Source organism: Argentina anserina, chromosome 2, assembly GCF_933775445.1.
Source record: "Argentina anserina chromosome 2, drPotAnse1.1, whole genome shotgun sequence".
Classification (NCBI taxonomy): domain Eukaryota; kingdom Viridiplantae; phylum Streptophyta; class Magnoliopsida; order Rosales; family Rosaceae; genus Argentina; species Argentina anserina.
The window spans coordinates 12948191-12975497 of NC_065873.1; the positions used below are offsets into that span (position 1 = coordinate 12948191).

General features: G+C 37.3%; 1 long non-coding RNA gene and 1 pseudogene across 1 annotated transcript; both read left to right on the forward strand.

Annotated features, from left to right (window-relative positions):
- The first annotated feature begins 8997 nt into the window (after positions 1-8997).
- Positions 8998-24758, forward strand: LOC126783975 (disease resistance protein Roq1-like; annotated as a pseudogene).
- LOC126784800 (uncharacterized) lies at positions 24695-25917 on the forward strand. The gene is made up of 3 exons (XR_007670985.1): positions 24695-24769; positions 25200-25475; positions 25847-25917. It is a non-coding gene; the product is annotated as an uncharacterized LOC126784800 (long non-coding RNA).
- The last annotated feature ends 1390 nt before the right edge of the window (positions 25918-27307 follow it).

The following is a 27307-nucleotide window of genomic DNA, read 5'->3' on the forward strand; positions in this document are numbered from 1 at the left end:
ATTTGTAATAACTTTTCACACTTGACTTAAAAAAAAAGTTACAATCAAAATAAAGTAGTAAGCTACAAGTTTAGTACTTCAAAGTAGTAAATAAGTAAACTAGATTGCAATAAATTAGAAACAACAAATAAAATCAACAAAGTTACGATAGAGTATTAACCAAACGTAATATTTAATGAGTTAAAGACTGTGAGCAATTAAGTTAGACATTTCGAGGCCATTATCATGTAAAATCATGTATATCGTATGTAATTCTTAGTCAATAAAAACATGATATACACCTATTACTATATTAAATATTAATGATTAAATACATATATGTCGATTCAATTCGGTTCGGTTTGATCGGTTTTTTACACGGACGAAACCGCAAACCGAAACCGAACTATTCAATTTGATGTAAAACCGGAACCGATAGATCGATTTTATTCGGTTTCGGTTTTTCGGTGTCTAAAAGTCCACCCCTACTCCAAGGTGATGACTGGTTGACGAGGCTTACTAGCAAATGCCATGAATGTCGTGGGTTGAGCTCTACCCATGCTCCGGGTGACAAGGGCAATCGGTTCACTCTTTAATTTGGAGGATGTTTGTTTGGACTTCTTGACCGGCTCGGCCTCTCCGCTTGACCTCGTGGTTGTGGACTTGGATTTCTTCGTTAGGACGGCTTGGTTGTTCTTGGAAACCATCGCACCAACGGATTTGAAGATTTTTTCGGAGAAGGAGATGAGAGGACAAAAATGTCCCACTGGGCGTGCCAATTTGTAGAACGCGAATCTGAAAACAAAAAAGAATGCAGACACATGTACAAATAAAGTGTGATTTATTGAATAGCAAGCGCGGGGTTATAATCTTTGTGAACTCCTCTGATTCTATCTCCGTATATGACTTGGCTCAAGGGTGATGTGCACTTGATCTTGAGAATTTGAGTTTGATTTGGATTTGATTTGATGAAGAACGAGCGATTTGGCCGCTTGATGATTCTTCGTGGACTTGAGTTTGGATTTGGATTTGATGAAGAACAAGCGATTTGGTAGCTTGATGATTCTTCGTGGATTTGGGAGACTTCGGGATTTTTCGAGAGTTATACTGCTCTCTTCTTCTTCTCCAATTTAAAAATCTCCCTATCTCTTTATATTGAAAGGGGTATTTATAATGTCAAGAATATTCTATTTATAGAATATTTTAATGATATTAAAATAATAATATTTCTTTAGTTGTATAATTAAATCAATATGTATTTTCTGATTAATTTAAATAATCAAGATTCAAATAATTGATTTAATTGTAACTATAAAGAAATTTATTAATTTAATTAAATGCCCGATTACCATTTCGATCGTCAATGACATTTAATTTCCAATTAAAGTCGGAATCACGTAGCTTTGATTACGATCATTCGTTTATGTGCTGACGCGAATTTTATTCGGGTCCGTACTGACTTTGTTGACTTTTGGGGCACGTGTGCAAGTTTGTCAGGTTCTTGGTCGATTTAATCATTTAATAAAAATGATTTACTTCATTAAATTTCTTGTGTCTACATATGGATTGGACTTTTAAGTGCATATCTTCTTCTCTTTCCTTATGGAACTAGGATTGCTTTCCTCCTCCAACATGGATTTATATATCCTAATAAGAATAAGTACGTTAGAACAAAGAAATAGGAAATGATGAATCCTACTCGAACAAGAAATCATATCTCAACAAGGATTTTTAACACTTAGCATGATTTCATCATCAATTCACTCATAATTGATATAAGCTCTACCTAGACACTTATTCATACAAAAGAAACTAAAACATACTAAATAAGAGGTAACAAAGAGTAAGAATATAGCATAAACATATTAAGAACGTCACACTTTGTGCTCCGATCAGTACTGCACCATTAGAAACATAGATAATGAAAATCTGGTGAGGACCTACTATATAAAATTACATAACCATGGAACGATGCAGTAACACAATCTCTAGAAGAAAATCCCTTACCATTCTTTACAGTAGGATGATTGTAGAAAGAGTCACAGATCTCCTAAGGAAGTAATGTGTAGGGAACATAAAATCCAAAATTGCAAAGAAACAACTCAAAGGAGTTGAAAACATGTGTCTAAGATATTGGAAACTCCTACACAATGAGAATGTCACACAACAAGAAAATACAAAAAGAAATTCTCTAATAACAAAGCATGAAATAATTTCTCTTCTAGAAAGAAGTATATATTTCGGAAAAGATTAAACAGAGGGCCTTAAGGCATAAAAAGGAAAATCTACTCCTCGAAAAATATTTTTCAAGAAAAAGAAAAAGAAATTTTCATGTTCTTCTAGAGAATTAAAGAAATGCAAAATGTTGGCTATGCAAAGCAGAAGAGTTTGAGATTGCCTTTTCTGATGAAGAGAATGATTTAATTTATTCTCTTGAGTACCCATCCAAAGATGAGCAAGAAAATACTTCTTCAGAATGTTCAGAAGAAGACGAATTGGAAAAAGACAACTTTGTGTTACAACTTCTCAAGTGGAAAAGGATAATATTGATATTATCAGTTATTTCCATCCCAATCTAGGAAAATTCACTTGTGATTGCTGTAAATGTGCAAAAAGTGAGTTGATCCAATTTAATGTGAAGATACGGGAGAAACTCATCAAGAATACTTCATAGCAGAGTTAAGACGTAGAACAGGATAAAATGAACCCCATATTTTTGTAGAACAAGAACATAAAGAGTTCTATGATTCAATAAAACAAGAAGAGGAGTTGAAAAATGTCAGATTTGAAGAAGACTTAGAAAAGATGAGGTTGGTAACTTCATTAAGTCAGAAAAAGAAATTAAGAGAGTCTGTCAATACTGTTGGAGACATAATAGATCATCTCATAAAAAAACCTATCACTGAAAGAATCAATCCTTTCATGGAGTTGCATGCTACACAAATAAAAGACGAACAAATCAAACAAGTTCAGACTAGCACATTCAACAACTACATTACCGTAGGATTAAAGTTTCTCAAATACAAGAAAATACAACTTGCATGCATTCATCGACAGTGTCTCAGGATATACTTTAGCTAGAAGATATGTCATCCCCGATGAATATTAGGAAAAGGCTCTGAGATCTATCACTGGAGTTTTTATGGAAGAGCATGAGATAATCATGGACACTATGACTTGCAATGTTAATATTTCTCTAGGTGGAGGGAACTTTATAGTCAAAGTCATTTGGCAATGTGAAAGTTAAAGAGTTGATGTTTTGATAGGAAATGATTTCCTTCTCCAACAAACTGTGATCTAAAATCCACAAATGATTGAATATGAAAAAAAAAACATAAGTTCTTATGGGAATCTCATCTTACAGAAATAGTAAGAATCACCGGAAAATGGTTTACATATCAATATCATAGATCACAAGCGAAAAGTGGTGATTACAAATCAATTCTGGAGCCAGTTTTACTGTTAAAAGAACATTTGAAACATCACAAGTGAGATAGTGTGAAACATAGAATCAGAAAACTCTGAGTCAGGGGAAGAATATGACTTTAGTGGATCTAATTCAGATTCATTAGATCAAGAAAGCTCAGATGGAGAAGATGAATATATCAGTGAGCATAACCTGAAGGTGTGTAATAATCTGAATTTCTATTGTCATTTCTTGTAATTCCTAAAAGACTAATGAAATGACATTTTGGTTATAATTTCATTCTACATCATCAAATTAGCCTTTATTCGAAGCAGAAATTGGTTTTGAGAGCCAATAAGTCGTTATTCGATTAAATTCGATTGACTCAAGAGTTGACTTTTAATCTGTCACTTGTTTCAGGAAGCTTTCTTCTCGCAAGTTATAGAAATCGTTTATACGAGTTCGTAGACACGCGGCACGCATAAATCAGACATCATGTGTGAAAGTTGTTAGCAACGAAAGTTAGTTTTCCGAATGTGGATGGGGTATAAAAGGAGAATATTGGAAACTATTTGGAAAAAACTTTGACTGCAGCTGTGACGCCGGGAAGTTTCTGCTGAAACTGACGTCGTCGTGGTTCCCGTCGACAACGAGTTCTAGGCATGGAAATAACTTTAGTCGACCGGTCATGCTGCTAGGGGCATGGTTTCACAAGCTTGGTGGAAGTTTTGGAACCAAAACCTTGGAGAGTAGCATCTCCTACAGTAACATGGAGTTGCAGTAGTAACTCCCCAGTGGTCTTCATGCGGTCATTTTTGCCTTTCCGACAGCACCTGTGTGTGAGAACTCCATTCATTTCCTTGAAATTTCTTTTCGGAAGGGGTGAGGTAGTAAGAATAAGGTTTAGATCATTTTGGGTGTGTGAACCGTTAAAGTTAAGTGAGGGTTTGTGTTAGTAAGTGGCTGGTTAGAAGTCACTTATTTTGGTTGGTCTTGGTTAGGACTTTGAGGCAGTTGGATTAGATTAGTGGTGATCAATTTGGAACTAGAATCATGTTGTGTAAGTTGGTTGTGTAGAGAGAGTGAGAGTGTTTGGTTTTATAGTGAAATTAGGTTAGTTGGTGGAGGTCAGTGGATGTGGCAGTACCACTGTTTTGTTTGTGCTCTAGGTAGTGAGGATGAGATTGGAAGAAGTGGAGGGTAGTTTATTTTGTGTTGTTGGTGGTGAGATGTGACTTTGTTGTTTTAGGTGAGGGTTTGTTCTTGTTGTTCCGAAGGGTGATGGTGGTAGAGGAGGCCAGAAGCACGGCCTTGGTGTGTTAAGAGGGTGTCCGTAGTGAGTTTTGAAGTGTAAGAGATGTTGGTTTTGGGTGTGTGTTTAGCAGTGGTTAAGTCACTGTTTTGGTTAAGTCTTGGTTTGGAGGCCGAGAGGGTGTTTTGGGTGTCCATAGTATTTTGGTGTTTATTGTGGTTTTTTTTGGTTCCTTTGTACTAAATGGAGCTTTGTTAAACTTAGGTGTTTGAGTTGGAAACAAGTTTTTGACTTGATGAGTTAGAAGTGGAAGAAAGTTTCACAGTGAGTAAACCTCACGTTTAAGATAGTTACCCTTGGCGGTAACTAGATATATTTCATTTTAAATCTGTGTCGTTGTTTATTTGAGATTGTGATTATAATTTGGTGATATATATATATATATATATATATGTATATATCTATTTGGTAAAATGATATGTAAATATTATCATTGATGATACTTATGGTTACGTTATGGTTATTTATCATTTTGAGATATTGTGTATTTTGTTGAATTATATCATATGGTGGACGTGACCAAGAGAGAATAAAATGTACCTATCGGTAAAATGGAGGTTTATGGAGAATAATTGTTCAATCGAAGTGTTTGTTTGCGTTTGTTTGACCGAGGGGGAAGAAAATGTATCTCTCGGTGTTATTGTTGTGAGTTGTGCTTGTTTGTAAGTTTTAGTGGTTGTTTGTGTTGTTTGACCGGAAGGGAATAAAATGTACCTTCCGACAATACTGTTGAGTATTAATTAATTGAGTTCTGGTATGTAGATGGTGTGCGGTGAATCCAAACTGTTTTGCCTTATTAGCAACCATGTTGGTAAAGGAAAGTGTGAGTGAGTTGGTTTGGTGTGGATGAGTGGGTTTGGTTGTGGATGTGTAGTATTCGGTGAGTTAACATAGTTCCAGGATCATTAACCAATAAAATCCTTCTTCATATATGTTTTGTTTCTAAAATATATGGACTTAATCGACTACGGTTCAAGGGTAACCTAAACTAAAATTCATGCAGAGATTATACATTATATATATCTGTGTGTTTAAGTGATTTCCGAGCTACGCTTTTATGCGAGAATCACTAATCTTTCTTTTGTGATTTTTTCTTTATGTGTGAATTCATGAACTATGCTTTTATACAAGATTCACTATTTGTTTTCTTCTTTGAATTTATGGTGTGAGTGAACATTGTGGGTTGTGAGTTTTGTGTTGAGTGGTGAGTTTGTGGAGAGTGTGGAGTTGGTTGTTGATGTGCTTTCGTGGTGGCCAAAGTGGCAATACCAGTGTCAACTATTCATGGGCAAAGTCAAGAAGTCATAATTAGTTTATAGTGTGTGTCAGCTATTCATGGGGCAAGGTGCAAAACTCATGAATAGTTTTCTTATGTGGGCATCATTCATGGGGCAAAAGTGCAAAACTCGTGAATGACTCAATTGTTTGTTATATATATATATATATCACTTATGAGAATGTTGGTGGTATTGTTTGTGTTTGTGGGTTTGTTGCGGTGTCTAAGTGGCAGGTGATATCATTGTGATGGTTGTGGTTAATGACGGGAGGTTAACTTGATTGCATTGTTGTGGGTTGTTGTTGTTATGATTTATAGCTATTGTTGCATGATACGTAGAGATAAATTTTTGTTGTTTATCTGTTGAAATTTTTTATTTAGAGGTTATTCATACCAGCTGTAAAACTGACCGGGTTGTGTTTGCAATCCCGGTGTATTAATCCATGGTATAGGGGATAGCGTTGTAAGTCATACATAGCAGCATTGAAAGGATTGAGCAGCGTGATAACAGCCTACTGCTTGTTGCCATTTCATTTTTGTTTGTTGAGGATTGAAAGAATTTGCAAGCTGTGTTTATTTACATTTGTACAAGTTGTGACAGTGTAAATTGTAGTTTGTAAACTAAGTTATTTGTTTGAACTCATAATTGATATTCACCAGCTGTATAATAATTTCAATTACATTGAGATTCTTTTACAGTGTTAGCATCCTAAATTTTGAAATTTTATATTGTTCATAATTTAGGGTCGCTACAAAGTGTATGCTAACAAAGTTAAGCAGAAAAAGTGCTAACCATTGCAAAAATAGAGAATTTGTTGAAACTAGTAATTACTGAAAATCCTCAATTATACTAGGACAAAGACCTGGTATATTGTCAGCTCAAAATGCACGATGCTAATATCATTTGCCATGTCAAAGTCATTTCTCATTACAGGGAAGAAGACATGAAAGAAATGGAAAATCAGATCTAGGAACTATTTGAGAAAAGGTTAATCAGACCTTCAAATAGTCTGCATCATGCTCCAACTTTCCTAGTAAGAAATAATACATAACAAGTAAGGGGAAAAGGTATGATGATAATTGACTATAGGGATATCAACAAAAAACTGTTAAAGACGGTTATCAAATAGCTCAAGTGATAGTTCTCATTAATCGACTCAAATGGGGTAGGATATTCTTTAAGTTTGACGCTAAATCAAGACTTTGGCAAGTAAAAATGCACCCATATTCCAAAGCCTTAACGGTTTTCGGAACACCACAAAGGCATTACGGATGACTAGTTATGTTGTTTGGTCTCAAGTAAGCTCCGTCTATTTTCCAAAAAAAGATGGATAACATTTTCAAGCCCTATTCAGATTTCTGCATAGTTTATATGAATGATATCTTAGTCTTCTCAAGAACTATGAATGAACATATGAAGCATCTGGAACAGGTGTGCAAGCTCATTGTTAAAAAATGAATCATTTTGCAACAAAAGAAGATACATCAGATCAAATGAGAAATAGACTTCTTAGGCATTCATGTTAAAGATGAAGAGATTCGTCTCTAAGAACACATTGTCAAGAAAAACAGCCAATTCCGAGATCATATTCTTGATGTAAAATCTTTGCAAATTAGGAGTTGTCAACTTTTCTAGGGATTTTATCCCTCAGGTTAGTGACCTCACTACTTTACTCTCACCAAAAACTAGTTCCAAGAAGAAATGGTGTTTCACAAAAGATGACAGCAATACTGTCAAAAAGATCAAAGAGTTAACCAGAAGTCTACCCTTTTTATAGCTACCAGAAGAGGGAGACCAAATCATCATGTAAACTAGAGCTGGGCTCGGTTCGGTCCGGGCCGAAATTTTAGTGAAACCGACCCAAAGCCCGAAATTTTCGGTTCGGGCCGGTTCGGGTATTCTAACAATCAAGACCGACCCAAACCCGACAACTCGGTTCTGGCCGGTTTTCGGGTTTTTTCGGGCCCAAAAATTGTCTTGGCCAAAAAATTCTTCTATGGTAAAAATCAATCTTTTTCTAGGTTTTGATATAGTGAATTGAAATGAGCTGATGAAGACATGAAATGATGAATGATCAAAATTAAGAGGGAGATCGAATAAGGGAGAGAAGAAGTGATAATGAGATGAAGTGAGATGAATTGACGAACTGATGAACAATAAGGTAGAGATTGAAATTACCAAATAAGTCTAGAATACGAGTTTGTGACTTTGTGGATTACTAAGTAATACTTAATGACTTAAGATTGAGTATGAGAGAGTGAAAGGAAATGAATGTGGGAGAACTTGAGAAGTGGAGATGAGAAAAGGAGTGAAAAATGAAGGAAGGAGGTGCAGAATGAAAGAGAGAAGAGATCGGGTTTGGATAGGGTTTAGGTTTTTTTTAATACATGTACATGAACCAATAACATTGTGACATATGGCAGTGTTAATAAAAATCGGTTCGGTTTGGGCTTTCGGGCCGTAAAAAATTAGAAACCGAGACCGACCCGTTACTTGAAAATCGGTTCGGTCTCTCTCTCAGTTCGGTTTTTACCTATTCTAAAACCGGCCCGATTCGGGTTTGATCGGTCCGATCGGATCGGTTCTCGGTCTTTTGGGCCGAACCGCCCACCCCTAATGTAAATAAATGCAAATGATTATTATTGGGCAGTAGTAGTTCTGGCAATAACCCCGAATACAAATCAAGAAAAGAATTGTAATTTCTATCAGGGAAGTTTAATGCGGTAGAGTTAAACTATTCCACTGGAGATAAAGAGGTGTTACCTCTGATAAAAAAAAACATCAAAAGAGCTGAGGCAATTTAGAAAACAAATTTTTAGTTAGAACTCACAAAAAGAGAGTTAAAATTTTTAAAACTACCAATTAACTGAAGCAGCAAATAGAGGAAGAGTACTAAGATGGCAAATATTTTTATCTCAGTATGAATATAATATTGAAATGATTGTAGATAACAAGAGCTCTTTGGCAGACGCCCTCACGAGAGAAATGACTACATTCTGAAGAGAAGATGGAGATGAAGATGAATGGAGAAAATCCTAAACACAGGAGATCTGAACCACATAGTCTTTGGGACAGATACAAAAGTGGAGACCGGATTGTTAGACCTCTACCTAACATATCAGGTTACAAATTCATTGTGTCCTATGGAACAACCGAATCAACCCCGTCTACAGCTTACAACAAAATTAAACCATAAGGATGAGAACAAAAGTCCGAGAGAAAAGCTGAAGATACTAATGAGGAAGAAAAACTTTGTAAAGAGTATTTGTTGTATCCCAGTGATATAACCTCAACTGATCGGTTTCAGGGTAATAGACCAGCTAGCTCGTCTCAAATGACAAACGGTAAAGGCATATTAAGTCCATTGAAGGCTGTGGCTTTGCCAAAAAGCATAATAGCCCATTTTTGGGAAAAAATGGCTGAGGTCACTGGAAAGAAAAATGTTCATGGCTATCCTTTAAAGATTTTTAAAGAGCCAGTATTTAAGACAAAAAGGCTATTGGCCTTCAAACACAAGATCATCATAGATAATGTTCTCCACGCTTTCTATGAGAAAGACAAAGAAAATATGTTGTGAAGCCTCAATGCACTGACAAAAGAATTGCATGGAGTCCATGCAAAAGAAAAAGTAAAAGAAACTCCAAAAGAGAGTAGTGTAACAATGAAGTATTTGGAAAGTCATGAAAGCGCGCAAGTTCCTATTTCAACTCTAAAAGAATTAGCTTATTGGGAATTTCACTACAAAATTGGGATGGAATACTATTCCTTCCACCTTAGCAATTGTTTCTAGCCCATATTATAGGAAATATCTTGTTGATGTTCAAGCAGAACATCTGCATAAGCAAAAATTATGGCTCGTATAAAATAAATTTTGTGTATAATTTTTGACTAAGTCTAATGATGACTTAGAGGGTTTTTTAAAAATTATAATTCATGCAGTTAAGAACATTCTACCAGATGGATGTACCTTGAGATTGAAATTTAGTTCTACTCCTATAGAAGGGGAAATGGCAGGCACACGCAAAAATTTCATCTCTCCTTATCATTGTGTGACAATAATTCAAGGTCCTATCAAGAGTTCAGGAAATTCGGGGAAAAATGGTAATCCCAACAACATCTCATAGATGAAGGTCATGTCCATTATGTGCGTCAAAAATATGGTCTGAAGAGATTATGAGTCCAGCCTTTTAGCTAGTGGAGAAAAAGTTATAGTCACATGTTATAATCATCCTCTACCAGATGCATGTGATTTCTTCTCTGGTATCATGAGAAATGAAATAGTTGGAACTCCAATAACCACCGCATGGTAAAGAGAGTGGGGAAAGAGAAAGGATACAAGATTCCTTATCATTTTTCCTATGACTCAAATCTAGATGGTGAAGAAAAAGAGGACACAGTTTTAAGAAAACAACAATGAGAACCAAGATTCTTGGACATATTATGATTGTGCAGATGAAGAATATTACAATGTCACAAACATGATAAAAAAGTAAGAGTTGTCGAAGAATCCTAACAAAGAACAGTAAGAGCTGCCGACGCACCCAAACACAGAACAGTAAGAGTTGCTGACGCATCCAAACAAAGAACTTGTCTTTTTACAGTTCTCGACGCAATCGTCCTTAAGTGAAATAATTCTAGGCAGTCGTCCTCTAGCGAAATAATGGAGCTACCTTTTACTATTTTTAAGTTGTATTTAATGTCCGGCCGCCATCTATATAAAGGAGCTGAAACCTTCATGAAGGGGGCATCGAAAAGAAGAGAGAAAAATTTGAGAGAGAAGTTTTGACCACATTTAAGAAGAAGAAGAAGAGAGTCTAGTGTTCTTGTATAGTAAGAGTAAGAAGTGTAAATAAATAGATAGTTTGAGTGTGAGTGTGCCGATTTTGTGTACAATATCTTTTTGATGTAATCATCTGATGTGGAGTGCTTTCATTACAAGTAAGTTTGTATTTATTTTAGTCATGAGTAGCTAAACAACTTTTAGCTATTTACCCAAGAGGGAGGATCTGAGTTTAATGTCTGTATTAATGTTGAATAAATAAACTCTATCTTGTGCCCTAAACTCTGTCGCAAAAATATTTAGATCTGCATGAATTTTCTATTTTTTATATATACTTAGTTAAAATTGCATATTTTAACCGTGTTTTTTTAGAGTGTAGAATTATTGCTTCTCAGGACAACAGTGATTCCACTAAAGAAAAGTAACCATTTAGACAGAAGTCGTCATTAGGTGAAAATTATTGGCATGTTGAAAGGTAGTTCCTAAAAAAATAAAGCTAGGTTCATAAAAAAAATAGAGCGTTGTATTATAGAATTTTCCCTTCCTGCATTGGCATTATATATATTTGTCAAAGATCATCATCATCCACACTTATAATGAGATTCATGATGTAGGAAATATGGAATTGATCTACGCATTTCATTAATACTCCATTTTATATATGGTCAAAATTACAATAGAAGTATATGGTAATTATAATGATAATTAAGGATACATAATGGTGATTGATCTGTTACGTCCGTTGATCATAAACGTCGTTAACTCATTCCGTTATTTACTTTAATGAAAGTACACTAATGGTGTTTTTCCTTCAACACTTCCCCTTGTACCGAGTTGAAGATATAATTGTGCATAGGGTGTTGCCTCATTAAAAACTTTGCCAAGTAACAAAACCCAGTGGGAGAAAATAAAACCTTGGTCGAAGGGGAAAAGAGCACAACGTACCTATTATATTTGAGATTAAAATATATGTGCTAAACTCCTCTTGATGTCTACACCTCCCCCGGATCTTTACATTAATCATGGGTGTTTTGATAACTTTTGCATATTTACTTTAAGCATATTCGGCGACGACGTGGATAGTGTTCATTCTCACCATGTCGGTTTCTCTTTTCCGTATAGGGACTAAATAAGCCTAAATGTTTAAGTATTATTGTTGTGTGGACGCAAAGCTATACAACGAATGAGAGGTTGACTCTTGCATATTGTGTTCAAGTGTAATAATGTGTCTTTGTACTTGTATATAAAATCTCATTTCCTAACACTTATTTGTCATCTTCTATTTAGATGAAAACATATCTATCTTTAAAGATTTTGACTTATCATAGGAGTTATAGAAGCCTTACTTTTAACCTTTAGAGTGCCTGAAGCCGATTGATGGTTAATTATCAATATTACAGTCCTCAAGATCCATTTTGAGACTGTGTCTTCTCAATAATCTTTTTCATTCTCGACTTAGGATTTGTAATTGCGACATCTTTTTAGTTCATCAAACGACTGTGCAAATCTATATTGAATACGCAATGACATAATTCATCTGATCCCTATTCAAAATCAAGTATTTTACTTTGTGAACGTTTCAAATCTTTTTGTAACACTACGTGGTCTAGAACCATTTCTTAGGTGGATAAAGTCTATTCTATGATATTCATGTATATCTCTTAATTTCGATCCCCATAGAGATATTTTATTACAACATTCATAAGCTGCATTTGTCAGTTTTTCAGAAACTACTAAACTAATAAAGTAGTGCAGTGCAATGACATCCATTATGAGAATATCTCATTGTGGTCAATTACAAATTAATATCTTCTCGTAGTCAATTCAAGTGTGTTAATGAGAGACTTTGCGCCATAAAGTGAGTTTATACTCTTCATTCTCATACGCATCCTAACAAAGATATACGATAGGGTTTACACTTGTGATGTCGGTTTAACTTGTCCAAATACTTATCTCTTTGTTAGTGAACCTTAGTTCATGTTGGATCGCTTCTTTCCATTAGGCCAAAGTTACTACGTTGGTATTTCTCAACAAAGTGTGGTTTGATATCAAGACTTAATATCATACTTCCTCATGTGGTTTGTATTTGTAGAGATCTCTATATTTGCAACGAGTTGTTCTAACATCTGAGGCATCCCCTAGTGATAACTAAAATCCAGAAATTCTCATGAAGCGGATTTGAGATTATGGATCAATGGATCCAATTGTGCTAAACTCACTTGCTTCATTTGATCGAGTATATATCGAACATAAGGTGGTCTCTCCCTATTAATTGAAGACCCACGGCATGTGACACAATTTATGCCACTTTATGGTGTCACCATGCCACCATCTATGGTGGTGACACAATGCCCAATTCCTCTTGGGTGGCGTCATGTCATAGTCTTAGGACATTAAACCTTTCAACCATATTTGTAGCTAATATATGTGATCTCATCACTTTGTGCAATAGTGGGGATGAAGATGAGATATAGTGGGGACAAACCACGACAATTCATGTCATTCCACTTTGAGCATTCTTTGTTCTTATCTCCCCCTAACGATGAGAATACTGTCTCATCAAAGTGATATTCCTCATATGTAGCGGAAAAAGAGACCGCTTGTCAAGGTTGTAATATGGCAGACTATTAGGATGCTCGTTTCCAATAGGAACACTTATTCACATTAATGGGCTTCATCATTATGTGATGTGGCGTCGCAATTTGGCACGTAGGTTAATCTAGTTGAGCTCAGGGATTGTAGATTCGTGTCAATCCTAGTGAGCTTAAGGATTTCGATCCTTCGATATCATGGATTGTAATTCCTTTTAAAATGATGATGGTGATGGCCGAGCAGTAGTGAATAAGAGGTTGTGTATGCAAAAATTATATTACTCTAAACAGAAATTTTAGTGCGCATTACCACTATTAAGACTATTATTGTAGTCATTTTCCGTGAGACCAAATGGGCTTGTAGTTAGCATAATTAACATTAGTTTAAGTCAGTGGCGGATCCAGGAATTGGAGTTCGGGTGGGCTTGAATTTTTTATGAAACGAAAAAAATATATGAAAAATCTCGGCGGTGTGAGAGACTTATATTAAGTGGGGAAAAAGTACACTTTGAGGGATCCTTACTCATCAATACAATATAAGAATAAATTAAGTAAATCTAATCTTACGGTTCGATAAATTTTCAAAGTCATGGATCACCATCTCCTTGTCAACAAAATCAACATACTCTTTTTTAGAATCATCCACTGGATTGACTGGAGACTGTAAAGGCAATGATGCATCATCAAAGTTTGGAGAAACTACGGAAGAAGTAGAAATTAGATTTGAACTTAAAAATGAGGCATTAGTTATTGGATACCATCTAGTAAGGTTTTTAAATTGCTTTGACTTCGGCATTGAATCAGACAATTTATTAGAGACTACCTATAGATTAAGAAACAATGCTTATATTAGACAAAATGTAGCAAACATGCAAACATAATAGCAAGGCAAACACAGTAGCAGGGCAAACACGGTAGCAAGGCAAATACAAAACTCCATATTAATTGTGAATTTGTAATAGAAGTCATATAACCTAAAACTAAAATTAAATTACTGTAAATCAATAAGCAGTATAAATTTTAACAATAATCATTTGACAAAGCTTAGAGTTCATACCAGAAAAAACATAATCAAATTCTCAATTTAGTATTTGAAATCAATACACCATTGTTTGATTGGTCACTCCATGCCTATGTTTGTCCAGCCTCCAGAGACTCTAAACAAAAACCAAAGTACCCAGCAAGATTAGAAACAAATTAAAACATAATCAAGTCAAATAAGAAAACCCAATTGAAAATAATCTTATATAAGCTTACAAGTTGTTGATGAAGTCTGAGAGAGTGAGGTGTAGAATTGAATGCGCAGTAGTGATGGAGAGACTAAGAGGGAGGTGAGACTTTGAATCTTTGATGGACTGATGGAGATTTGGAGAATGCACAGAAGTGAGCAGTTGATAGAGAGTGGGGGACTGAGAGAATTGAGAGTTATATCGGGAAGGATATAGAGGAGTGAGAGTATTAGTGATTTAATGTAGTACCAAGCAGTTGATAGTGAGTGAGGGATTGAGAGAACTTAGAGTTATATCAGGAAGAATATAGAGTGAGAGTGTTAGTGATTAATGTAGTACCAAACAGTTGCTACATAGTAAGGGACTAAAGAACTTAGAGTTATATCGGGAAGGATATAAAGAGTTGGAGTATTAGTGATTTAGTGTAATACCAAAAATATATATATACCTAAGTTTTTTTTTTTGCCCAAAATTCTGAAGTGGGCTTGAGCCCACCCATCTCTTGCCTTGGATCCATGGCTGGTTTAAGTAGTGCATAGCGCGTCAACACATCAACCAAAACCATAAAATATTTAAGGTGCCCGCAAGTTGGTTGAATTAATCCACATAATTTTTGTTGGATTCAATGTTTGAACATAATGAGAATACATGTGTCATTTGCATATGTTGGTCTCAATCCTAATTTCTTTAAGTGATAGACTTTGAATGATTAGCTTTACACACATACTTACAATGGACATAAGAAACATAATATAGACCTAGCACATACAATTGTGCATTAAACATTTCACAGTTCCACCTGAGGTGGGCGACGAAATATGGGAATGAAATCACATCTTCAATTCCCCCATAAATTATATTTTAAGGATTTTTATAGTTCTTTGTTTCTTTTGTTCTTTCTTCTATTAATCCAAAACATAAGTGTCTATATGTAATCCTTAAATATACAGATGCACATATCCCAATGAATCATGTTAAATCTCAAATATGTCAAAATATCGAAGATCAATTTATTTTAACGTTGTTGGATTCATTAAACAGTTACATATAATAGCTAGATAGACATAAAAACGTCTATTTACTCAGTTACATCCACAGTCATTAAAGATAAGGCAAATGAAGTCAATTGTAATCTCACTAATTCTTTTCACATAAAATAGTCGTTGACATAAATATTTAAAACGTATGAGGGTTTAATTGTCTATTGTTAGCTCTTGCCAATGAAATATATAGTTAAAACATGAAAATGAAATATAAACCCAAATTCTTTAGAATAATTTGATATAATCGCAAAAAAATATATCATTTCCATAAGGTATGTACATTGTGAATCCCGAAGGAGTAGAAATGATTGATCCTTATTAATATTATTGTTCTTTATTACTATTACTGTGGGGATTGCATGGTGCATTTCTTTGCATTTAGCTATTCATGTCATACTAATATTTGGTGAAGTTGCTTTACTTTATGTAGTATTTTGCAAAGTCAAAATAGTGAAAATCGAACCAGGTATATCTTGATTAATATTCGAATATTCTCAATCCATTGAGAAAAATTCATAACCTTGGTTGTATGTCAACAATTGCATTAAGGTCTTGTCCAATCAACATATACTTCAATACCGAAGTCTAACAAAATTTTAGGCATAGCAGCCATTATAATAATGTCTTGGATAACTTAAGAATCACTGTTTTGAATTGAAATTTTTTTAAGTCATGTTATTTGATATTAAATATGCTTTTTCGAATTGTCGTACTGTCATTATTCTATATTCTTTTTGTAACATGGCGCTTCATTACTCATGTCATATCCCCTAGAACTTTTTCACACGGTACATTGTTATCAATTGCCATTGATCGGTTTTGTATGAAACTACATGTCCATAGTAATTGCTCTTTAGTTTAGAGTTATTACTTTCTTATTATGCAAAGTTCGTTTTGGAAAACATTCTTTGTCTTGAGAGACATTTATTTGTTATTCAAGATGTTAATTATGCTTCCAAACTACGTGCAGGAAACATGTTTGCATAATTTGATCATAGTGGAGCCTTGGCTGGCTTGTAGTGGAGGTTGGTACTCAAATTCTTCAGAGTCAAATACATGAAAGTCATGTTGTGCTGGTTTAACCAACTGTATATAAAGTATGAGACTTATTAGTGTAGCAGTATGATTAAAATTCTAAATAGACATACATGAAAATTAAACATACCAATATACATTATGGTCACTTTGGAGCTTTGTGAAGTTGCATTATCACATTAAAGACATATACGTTAATAAATTTCCAAGAAATACAAATTGGGATTGCAAGACCAAAAATGACAATGGTCATATTTTTCGTTGTGTTGTGAAAATACTTGATCACAATAATATGTTTGTCCATTGAGCTTATACAACAGTGATATTGTAAAATAATAAATAAACTAGATAGTGATTGCATGATGAAATAATTGTGTATTATTGAATGATATGGGGGCATATATATAGGCATTTACAAAACCACAATCCCGTAGGATTCGGAGTCCTAATCTATTACGGAGATGCTAATCTATCTCCTAACAGGAAACCTATTAGGCTAAGACACACACAAGAGTAGAATAGTAATTCTCCCAGAACACTCCCCCTTGTGTCGCATGCCTAGGTTGCATAGCGCACAACGTTGCCTCGGTAAAAACCTTGTCAAGCAAAACAAAAACCTCTTAGGTAAAATAAAAGCTTGATCGAAGGGAAAAAGAGCACAACGCACCAACTACTTAAAGATCTTAACATGTGATGTAGACTCCCCCTGAAGTCTACCAAACTCTAAAGTTTAGATAAATGACGCGTGCCAATGCTCTTCACATGTTTCACAAAAGTAGATTTAGGCAAAGACTTCGTGAACAAATCCGCAATATTGGATTCTGAACTCACTTGATTGATCTGAACATTCAAGAACTTCTGTTGTTGAATGTTGTCTCCCTTGATGAAACCTAACTTTGTCTGCTCTATGCAAGCAGCATTATCTTCATAAATGCACGTAGGTTGATCAGTGATAGAGACTAATCCATAAGAATCATGAATATGACGAACGAGTGATCGTAGCCAAACACATTCTTTAAATGCTTTATGGAGAGCGATGATCTCCTCGTGATTCGAAAAAGTAGCGACAAGAGTTTGCATCGTGGATCTCCAAGATATCGTCGTATTCCCAATGGTAAACACATAACCAGTTTGAGAATGAGCCTTGTGAGGTTCAGAGAGGTACCCTGCGTCGGCATAACCAACTAACAAGTTGTTTGGAGTATTTGCATCGGGGGAAGGAGCTGCATGGGACCGGTTGCTGCTTTTGGCTACGTGCACGGTCTCCACGCCATGGTGGCCGGCGGCGTTGCTGCAGTGTACGACGGCAAGGCCGAGGCGGCGACGGCGGTGGTGTGGGGAGATACCGTGGCGGTGTTCTCTCTGCAATAGGAGTAGAACAATCCCATGTCAAAGGAACCTTTCAAGTACCGAAACAAATGCTTGATTTAGGTGCGGAGCTAAATCTAGCTAATAAGTTCACTGCGAAAGATATGTCCGGTCTAGTGCATTGAGCAAAATACAATAGTGCCCCAATTGCACGAAGGTATGGAACTTCAGGACCAAGAACTTCTTCATCATCCTCTTTAGGACGGAATGGATCTTTCTTGATATCTAGACTTCGGATGACCATGGGAGTCGACAATAGACTGCATAGATCCATATTGAAACATCGAAGCATCTTCTGCGTGTAATTAGACTGATGCACTAAGATGCTGTCGGCCTTATGCACAAGCTCAAGGCAGAGGCAGAATTTCGTCCTCCCTAGGTCTTTCATCTCAAATTCTGACTTTAAATAAAACACGGTATTTTCAATCTCATCAAGAGTACCAATTATATTCATGTCATCAATGTAGACCGCAATGATGACGAATCCGGAATTTGTCTTTCGTATGAATACGCATGCGCATAGTTCATCATTCTTATATCCCCTTCTCATCAAGTATCGATGCAACCGATTGTACCACATTCTTCCGGATTGCTTCAACCCGTACAATGAAGGTAAAGGTAATCTGACTGCATGAGCACTTTGTGGTCTGGAGGAACTGGATGGAGGTAAAGGTAGTCCCTCTGGAGCTTTCATGTCTATCTCTGCGTCAAGATCCCCATAGAGATAAGCTGTGACCACATCCATAAGCTGCATGTTTAGTCTTTTGGACACTACCAGACTAATAAGGCAGCGGAAGGTAATGATGTCCATAACAGGAGAATAAGTCTCTTTATAGTCAATGCCAGGTCGTTGTGAGAATCCTTGCGCCATGAGTCTTGCCTTATAGCGCACGATCTCGTTCATCTCATTACGCTTTACGAACGGAGACCCATTTGTGTCTAACTGGTTTGACATCTCTTGGAGTCAATTCAACATTTCCGAAGACTTCTCTCTTCGCCAATGAGTCAAGTTCTACCTACATTGCTTCCTTTCACTTTGGCCAATCTGCTCTGCGTTCGCATTTAGCTACAGAGCGAGGTTCAACGTCGTCTTCATATATGATCTCATGTGCGACGGAATAAGCGAAAACGTCATCAATGCATGTAGTGGCTCGGTTTCGGACCGACTGCTCACTTGTGTAGTTCACTGAGATTTCGTTGTTCTCTGGCATCAAACAAGGTTCCATAGCGTCCCACGGTAACACTTGAGTTGATTCATGGACATAGCTGTAATCAGAGACAACTTCATATGATGGTGATTCATCGTTGATGACGCGCTGTGCCTTAGTCAGTCGCTTCTTTCTAGGTTTTTAATCCCTATAGTTTATCGGTATCCTGCTTTTCCTTTGAGGAGCCGAGGCTGTAGCTGCTCTATGCCGGGCCATCCTGGCATCGTTGCCACAAGGGGCGCCGATAACACCACGGCGTACGGTAGTGCCGCCGCATGCCTCCGTCCCACTGTCAGGGGCGGTGCCAACGTTGCAAGGTCCAGGAGCTTGTCTTCCACACCCGTATTTCGGGACATCCAAATGTGCCGGTACATTTACAGCGGGTATGTTTGATCTCGTCACTTTAGCAATATCTACAAAGCTGTCGGGCATCAAATCCACTTCTGGAGGTCGATAATGCGTTGTACTTCTAACTCGTTTTGAGTTGTGCGGGGATCATAATGAGACATAGTGGGGACACACCATGTCAATTCCTGACGTTCATTTGGAATGATAACATTCCCATCTCCCCCTAACGACGGGAAGCATGTCTCATCAAAGTGACAATCTGCAAATCTTACAGTAAAGAGATCTCCGGTGGTTGGTTCTAAGTAGCGGACCATCGTTGGGGAATTATAGCCAACATAGATACCTAATCGTCTCTGAGGACCCATCTTAGTACGCAGTGGAGGAGTAATAGGCACATAGACGGCGTACCAAAAATGAGTAAGTGTGAAATATTGGGTTCGTAACCAGTTACCATATGGTACGCACTAAATGCTTGGTTAGCCGCGGGTCGGAAATGAATAAGTGTCGATGCATGCAACACTGCATATCCCCACGCAGAGACCGGCAGGTTAGTACCCATAACCATTGCCCGAGCAACAAGCTAAATACGCTTGATGGTAGCCTCTGCTAGCCCGTTCTGTGAATGAACATGAGGAACGAGATGTTCAACTTCGATCCCAATAGACATGCAGTAATCATCAAACGTTTTGGAGGTGAATTCTCCAGCATTATCCAAATGAATGGATTTGATAGGATAATCGGGGTGGTGAGCCCGAAGTTTGATGATCTCAACTAATAACTTAGCAAATGCAGCATTCTTTATGGATAGCAAAGCGACGTGTGACCAACGCGTTAATGCATCAATCAATACCATAAAATATCAAAAAGGTCCGCATTCTGGTTGAATAGGTCCACAAATGTCACATTGGATACGTTGTAAGAATGGAATATTCTCGGTCGAAGCCTTAGTAAAAGAAGGACTTCCTTAAAATTTAGCAAGAGAACAAGCTTTGCAAAATGAGTGATGGGCATCAGAAATGGCCATGGAGGCATTTGAATACACGGGAGGCATCACAAGCTCCTGTGAAGGAGGGGATGCCACCACCGACGGCATGAAAGCCGTGGAGCTGCCGAGAGATGCATGCTCGGCCACACCGTGTGGTGCACGGGTAGGCACGGCCTCACCGTGCGGAGCACGGGTGAGGTGATCCTCCAATCGCTTCCGAGACTTGAAAAATAGATGACCATGTGAATTCTGAAGAATTCTAATCATCATATCACGTCCAGGGTGCCCGAGACGGGCATGCCAAAGCATATAAGAGTCTGAATCACAAAAGTTGCGTTCAACCGCATATGATTTAAAGATTCGAATGAAAGTAAGATACAAGCCATTCCCGAGACTCATCTTCTTTAAGATGCGGCGCTGACCTGCTTTCTCAGAGGTAACACAAAGATATTCCTCTCCATTCTCAACATAAGTATCGAGGTGAAAACTATTGGCATGTATGTCCTTAAAACTTACCAAGGTGCGGGGAGACTTCGGTGCATAAAGAGCGTCTACGACATTGAGAATCGTACCATTAGGCAACATGAAAGAAGCAGTGCCTCTTCCTTGAATGATAGATTTCAAGCCAATTATTGTAGTCATCGAAGAAGTCGAAAACACTAGATCCGTGAACAACTACCTGTGCCGTAGGACAGTGTGGGTGGTTGCACAATCAGCTAGACATTTGATTTCGCCGCGGGACATCTACAAAATGACAATTAAGAGAGTCAGCGACACGGGAACAATTCTATATAATATGCTGTAGGATATTGTAAGAAAGGGAATCAGAACAAAGTGCGATCCCATCGAATGTATCACATGGCAATAATACTACATTCTTCAACTAAAGAGTTAGAAAACATGGTATTGAAGCAGTGAAATACCAAACAGTAAACTATGGTGGTAGAAAACCATCCAAAAATGGTGTGGAAACACACATAAAGAGTGTCGGTGAGTGCATATAACAGACTTGGAGAAAACCGGAAAACCATGTCAAAAGAACTCAAAACCGGGTGAAATTTGGATGAGGAAAACGTGACAGTAGGGACTACTGAAATATGCCGGAAAAATGACGATAAACGACGAAAAAATCGTTAGAAAAACTCGCCAGAAACCGGCGGCACCGATTGCCGAAAATCCGGCCGGCGGCGGTCGGAGTTGGCCGGTATGGAGGTCGGAACTTCAGGTCTAACAGGGGACGCCGGCAGGAACCGGATGACGGTGCCGGAAACACCAGAAAATGGCCGGAAGGCTGCGAATACGCCGGAAAATGTTCTGGAAATGTCGGAACAGTAATCGGGTACGACCAAGGGCAAAACGACTTCGTTTTTGACGTTCCGAGGTCTGTTTTCCAAATTTTAAGTTCCAAATTCACAATGTAGTGCTATTTTTGGGGTCCCATTAACCCAAAAGCGTCTAATTTAAAACCACGTGAGTTACACACGTTGATCATCATGCTAAGTGTAAGGTAAATAAAATTCTCAAAGAGATCTCTTGTAAGTAAGAAAATGAGAAATTTTATTGAATGCCAATCTTTAATACATCACACATGAACTTCTAATTCCAAAATCAAAAGACTATTACAAAGTCAATGAAAATAACAATGGCGGTCGTCCATAACAATACTTGAATCATAAAGCTAAAGAAGCTAAAACGACGAATCAAAGTCGGGAGTATCAATGGTGGCGGCCGGAGGCCTAGCCTTAGAAGCAAGGAGCTCGAGCTTCATGGAGATATGGTGAGTCTCGGACTCAGGGTCCTCATCCACATGATTCGGTTCGAGTTGTAGAAACTTTTTGTAGGCGGAGTATGCCTTGATAATCTCTTTGCTAGCGCGACAATCGCGATTAAAGTGCTTGAAGGAGCCACATTTGAAGCATGGAGACTTGCCATTACCGGAAGTGGAGGCATGAGGAGGCGCACGGCCTCCTTGAGGTTTGGGACGGGGACGCCACCATGATGAGTCCAAGTATTGGACTGAGGCCGAGACCGGCCTTGTTGTCTTGCACCACGAGAGTTGTTGTTTTGGTGGTAGTATGGAGCGTTCCCTGATTGATTCTTTTACTTAGGAGCTTTCCCATAGTTAGAATGTGGCGTAGAAATCTTTTTAGTACCAACAGGTCTATTGTTGTTGTTGAGGAGGATCTCAGAATGTCTCTCCTTCTTAGCCAAGAGTGCCATTAAGTCGGCGAAAGACCGTATCTTCCCTTCCTCTACATGAGTGCGGTACGTATGAGCTTGAACCTCCTAGTTGATTGAAAACATGTCCAATGTCTTATTGAGAAGATCTAGGTCGTTCTTGATGACACCAACGGTGCCAAAATCGGATTGCAAGCATAGCATATCCTGATTGGAATCATCCACTCTCTCATAGTCCAATAGACGGATGTTATCCCATGTAACGGTCAATTCAGAAAGAAGCTTATCATGAACGTTGTTGTACCGCAAACGTAGTTTGTCCCATAATTCTTTAGGATTTTTTACGTTCAAGTATTACATCTTTAGAGTGGCTTCTTAAGCGACATTATATGCAGTTCTGATATTGGCCTACTGCAGTGCAACTGATATGTAACTACTCCAACTTGTTTTCCTCCTCTCAAAGAACCCTACAACTTCTTTATTTTTTCCCTTTTCTTGAGTGCAAAATAATCTTGTATGAATAGCGATATTCTTAACTTTTAGGTACCTCTATTAGTGTTGGTTAATTTGAATCTGTCTGTTGTACAAAGTTTGCACTTTGATCAAATATCAATGAAGTCGTGTATTTTATTTTGATTCAACTAATGATTGCAGTTGTCTATTGTTTTAAACTTGAGACACTGGTACGGCATTTACTAGAAACTTGAGACATGAAGGATAAATTAGAGCACCCATTAAAGTATATAGTTTTTTTTTTTAAAATAGACTGAAGTATATAGTTAATAGTTAGCAATTTAGGATCAAGTGACAAATAAGAAGGTCTACCCAGTCGTTAGTAAAAAGTGTACCTAGCACCTGAATTTACAGATGGGAAAATTGTATGTACCTAGCACCTGATATGTACTAACTGGGGTTTGGTATGCTTCATCACTTGCAGGCATGAATATAAATTTATTCATGATATTGTTGAAGCGGTTTCACAACAATTATTAAATTGTCAATATTTGGATGTAGCGAAATACCCAGTTGGAATTCAGTCTCGTTTGCAAGATTTGAATGAGCTGTTATGTATTGGAGAGAATGATATTCGTATTATAGGGGTATGGGGAACAGGGGGTATTGGTAAGACCACAATTGTTAAAGCTTTGTATAATTCAATCATCCATGTGTTTGAAGGCGGCTGCTTTTTGGAAAGTGTTAGAGAAAGATCAAGTTCTAATGGAGGCCTAGTGGAATTGCAAACTTCTCTTCTTTCTATGATTTTAGGTGCGAAAGAATTGAAGGTGACCAGTGCGGATAGTGGGATATGTGTGATAAAGCAGCGGTTGAGCCACAAAAGGATTCTGTTGATTCTTGATGATGTGAATCAGTTAAACCAGTTAGACAAATTGGTTGGAAAGCATGATTGGTTTGGTTCGGGGAGTAGGATTATTATAACAACAAGAGATAAGCATTTGCTAACTGCTCATCATGTTAATCTAATCTACAAGGTCAAGGAATTAGATCATCATGAAGCTTTAGAGCTCTTTAGTTGGAATGCTTTCACCAGAAATATGCCAGTAGGTGATTATGTAGAACTAGCAAGTACTGTAGTACAATATGGTCAAGGTCTTCCATTAGTCTTAATAGTTTTAGGTGCACAACTCTGTGGTAGAAGTACAGATCAGTGGAAAGCAGCATTGGATAGTTACAAAAAAAGTACCTAACCAAGAGATTCAAGAAATTCTCAAGGTCAGTTTTAATGAACTAGAAGTTCTGGTGAAAGAAGTTTTCCTAGACATTGCATGTTTCTTCAAAGGTGATGAGAAGAATTATGTGGTACAAATACTGGAAGGTTGTGACCTCAACCCTATATATGGTATTGAAGTACTCATAGAAAAAGCCCTCCTGAGTATTGATAACAAAAATCACATTTTGATGCATGATTTGCTAGAAGATATGGGTAAAGATATAGTTCGCCAAGAGAGCCTGGCGAACGTAGCAGAATATGGTTTGAAGATGATGTTCATCATGTTCTAACTGAAAACACAGTAAGTTGTTCTCTTTACCAGAGGGAGCTATTTTCGTTATTATATTTTATTTTTGTTTGGAAACAATTTAGGTATCTGTTTCAGGCTCACCCTGCCCATGGGTGCATCTTTTTGATATGATTATCTAAACAATTACATCTTTTTCGCAGAAGTCTGTATTATTAATCATAATTGGTTCTTCCCCCAAAAAAACAAAGACCATAATTGTTAAAGAGGATGATGCTATCAGTTTGGTATCTATAAAATTTATTCTCAAAATAAAAGCAGTCATATTTTTCTTCTGTGTGGGCGTAGAGATCCTAATTTGGGACCTTCCTTCATCAGTTACCCTGATTACAATGTTTTTGAAGGTTGAGAAATTATATTATTTAAGACTTTCAGTGTAGTTTGACAAAAAACTTGTTAATATTGTTGCTCGCTGATCTTGTAGGGAACAAACAAGGTTAAAGGTATCATCGTCAAGTTGGCCGAACCCCATGAGATACACTTGAATGCTAAAAGCTTCTCAAATATGAAAAATCTTCAAATTTTTATAAATTGCAATGCATCCTTTACTGGAGAAGTCGAGTATCTTCCAAACGAGTTGAGGTTCCTTGATTGGCCAAAATGTCCATTGCCATCTCTGCCAGACAACTTTAATCCCAGGAAACTTATTAAACTGAACATGCCTTGCAGCTACATGTTACAACTCGGACAGGGACTTAAGGTTTGTGACTTGAATTTAATTCATACAATTTTATGTCAAGAGATTAAGTTAGTTATTAATAATACAGTTTCAAGTTTTTGTTTTTGTTTTTTAAGTAGCTGATATTGATGGAAATTATTCATTTTTGGATACATCAAGGATAGCTGGAACAGTACAGTGGTAGATTACCCTCTTGTAGTTGTAGACCAACCTTCCCTAATTAACCACTGCCAGGAGTGGTCTACCATTACATTGAGTGATTGATCTACGCCTACTGTATCAAGAATTCTTCATGTACCAAAATGAGAACCCTATTCCTAATCACTCGGGTGCATATATAGGTGTACACAGTAACTTTTGGATCTCATTCACTCTTTCTTCTTCCTTTACAGAACTTACAAAATTTGAAAACTATGAATCTGGAAGGCTCTAAATTCCTAACAAAAGTGGTCAATTTTTCGGGACTTCCATATTTAGAGAGCTTGAATCTAAAGCACTGTCCCTGCGGCGGATGACGCCTATCGGGAAGCCCTTCACTTGCGCCTATCGTTTCTTTGGCGCTAGCAGTCCACCCCCCGTATTACGAGCTTGCCCCCTAACGCCTTCTTTAGGGGCTTCCGGGGCCCGCTCTCATCGGGGGTGCTAGGGGGAGAAATGCATTGGAGTACTGATGTATACCATGCGCCAGAATTTACATATAGTAATGTACATCTTTTACCAAAAACAAGCCATTTGTGGATATTATCAGGAGGCGGTACAAGTTTAGTCGAGGTTGATTCTTCGGTTGGTTTCCTTTAGAGCATCCACACCCATAAATTGTATTTGCTCAAGTAAATGGTAGGGCCAAAAGCAAATTTTGCTTTAAGCAAATCGATTTCATATTTTGCTCAAGCAAATCGATTTTTTCACACACCCATTTACAATTTGCTTGAGCAATTCAATTTTGTCTTGTTGGGAGATAATTAATTTTTTTACCAGATATATTTACAACCAATAATAATGTGCCACGTGTCATTATCGACTCGATATTATCCAAAATTTCCGATAAGATTTTCGACTAATAGATAATTGACAGGCGTCACTGCCACGTGTCATTGTCGCTAAAATAATTGGAGCAGATTTCTGATAAGATTTTTGACTAGTAGATAATTGACACGTGTCACTGTCGGTAAAATAATTAGACCAAATTTCTGATAAGATTTTCGACCAATTTGCTATAAAAACGTCTAATATCACTCATTATAACTCATCCTTCAATCTAAACACTTAGCAACATTTCCTTGTTCATCACTCTGATGAATCCTTTCAGCTTCCACAATTTTTTCAGGCGGAGACAACGTCAACAAGAAGAGGATGACGATATGGAGCAATCATTCATGAATCAGGTGGTCATGGCGGAAGCACAACACGATGATGAATCAACATGATCAAGCGGTTCACGTCGTGGTAAAAAACCGAATAAGCCATGTGAGAGGCTATCTAGGGGACACAATCTCATGGAAGATTACTTCATCGAACGTCCAATTTTCGACGCTCAAGACTTTCGTCGGAGGTACAGGATGAGCAGAGACCGATTCAACATTATCATGACGGACCTCTGCAACCACGACATGTCTTGGCATCAAAGAGAAGACGCCACTGGTTTGCTAGGGCTACTTCCCCAACAAAAGATGACCGGGGCTCTACGAATGCTAGCGTACGGGTCAGCCGCAGATTAGTGTACTGAAATTACAAGGATGGGGGAATCGACTACCCTGGAATGTATGAAGGAGTTTTGCAGCCAAGTGGAATGTATTAAGCTTGTGTTTAATTTCAGTATGTGTTTTAATTTAATGTGTATTTCAATTTCAACT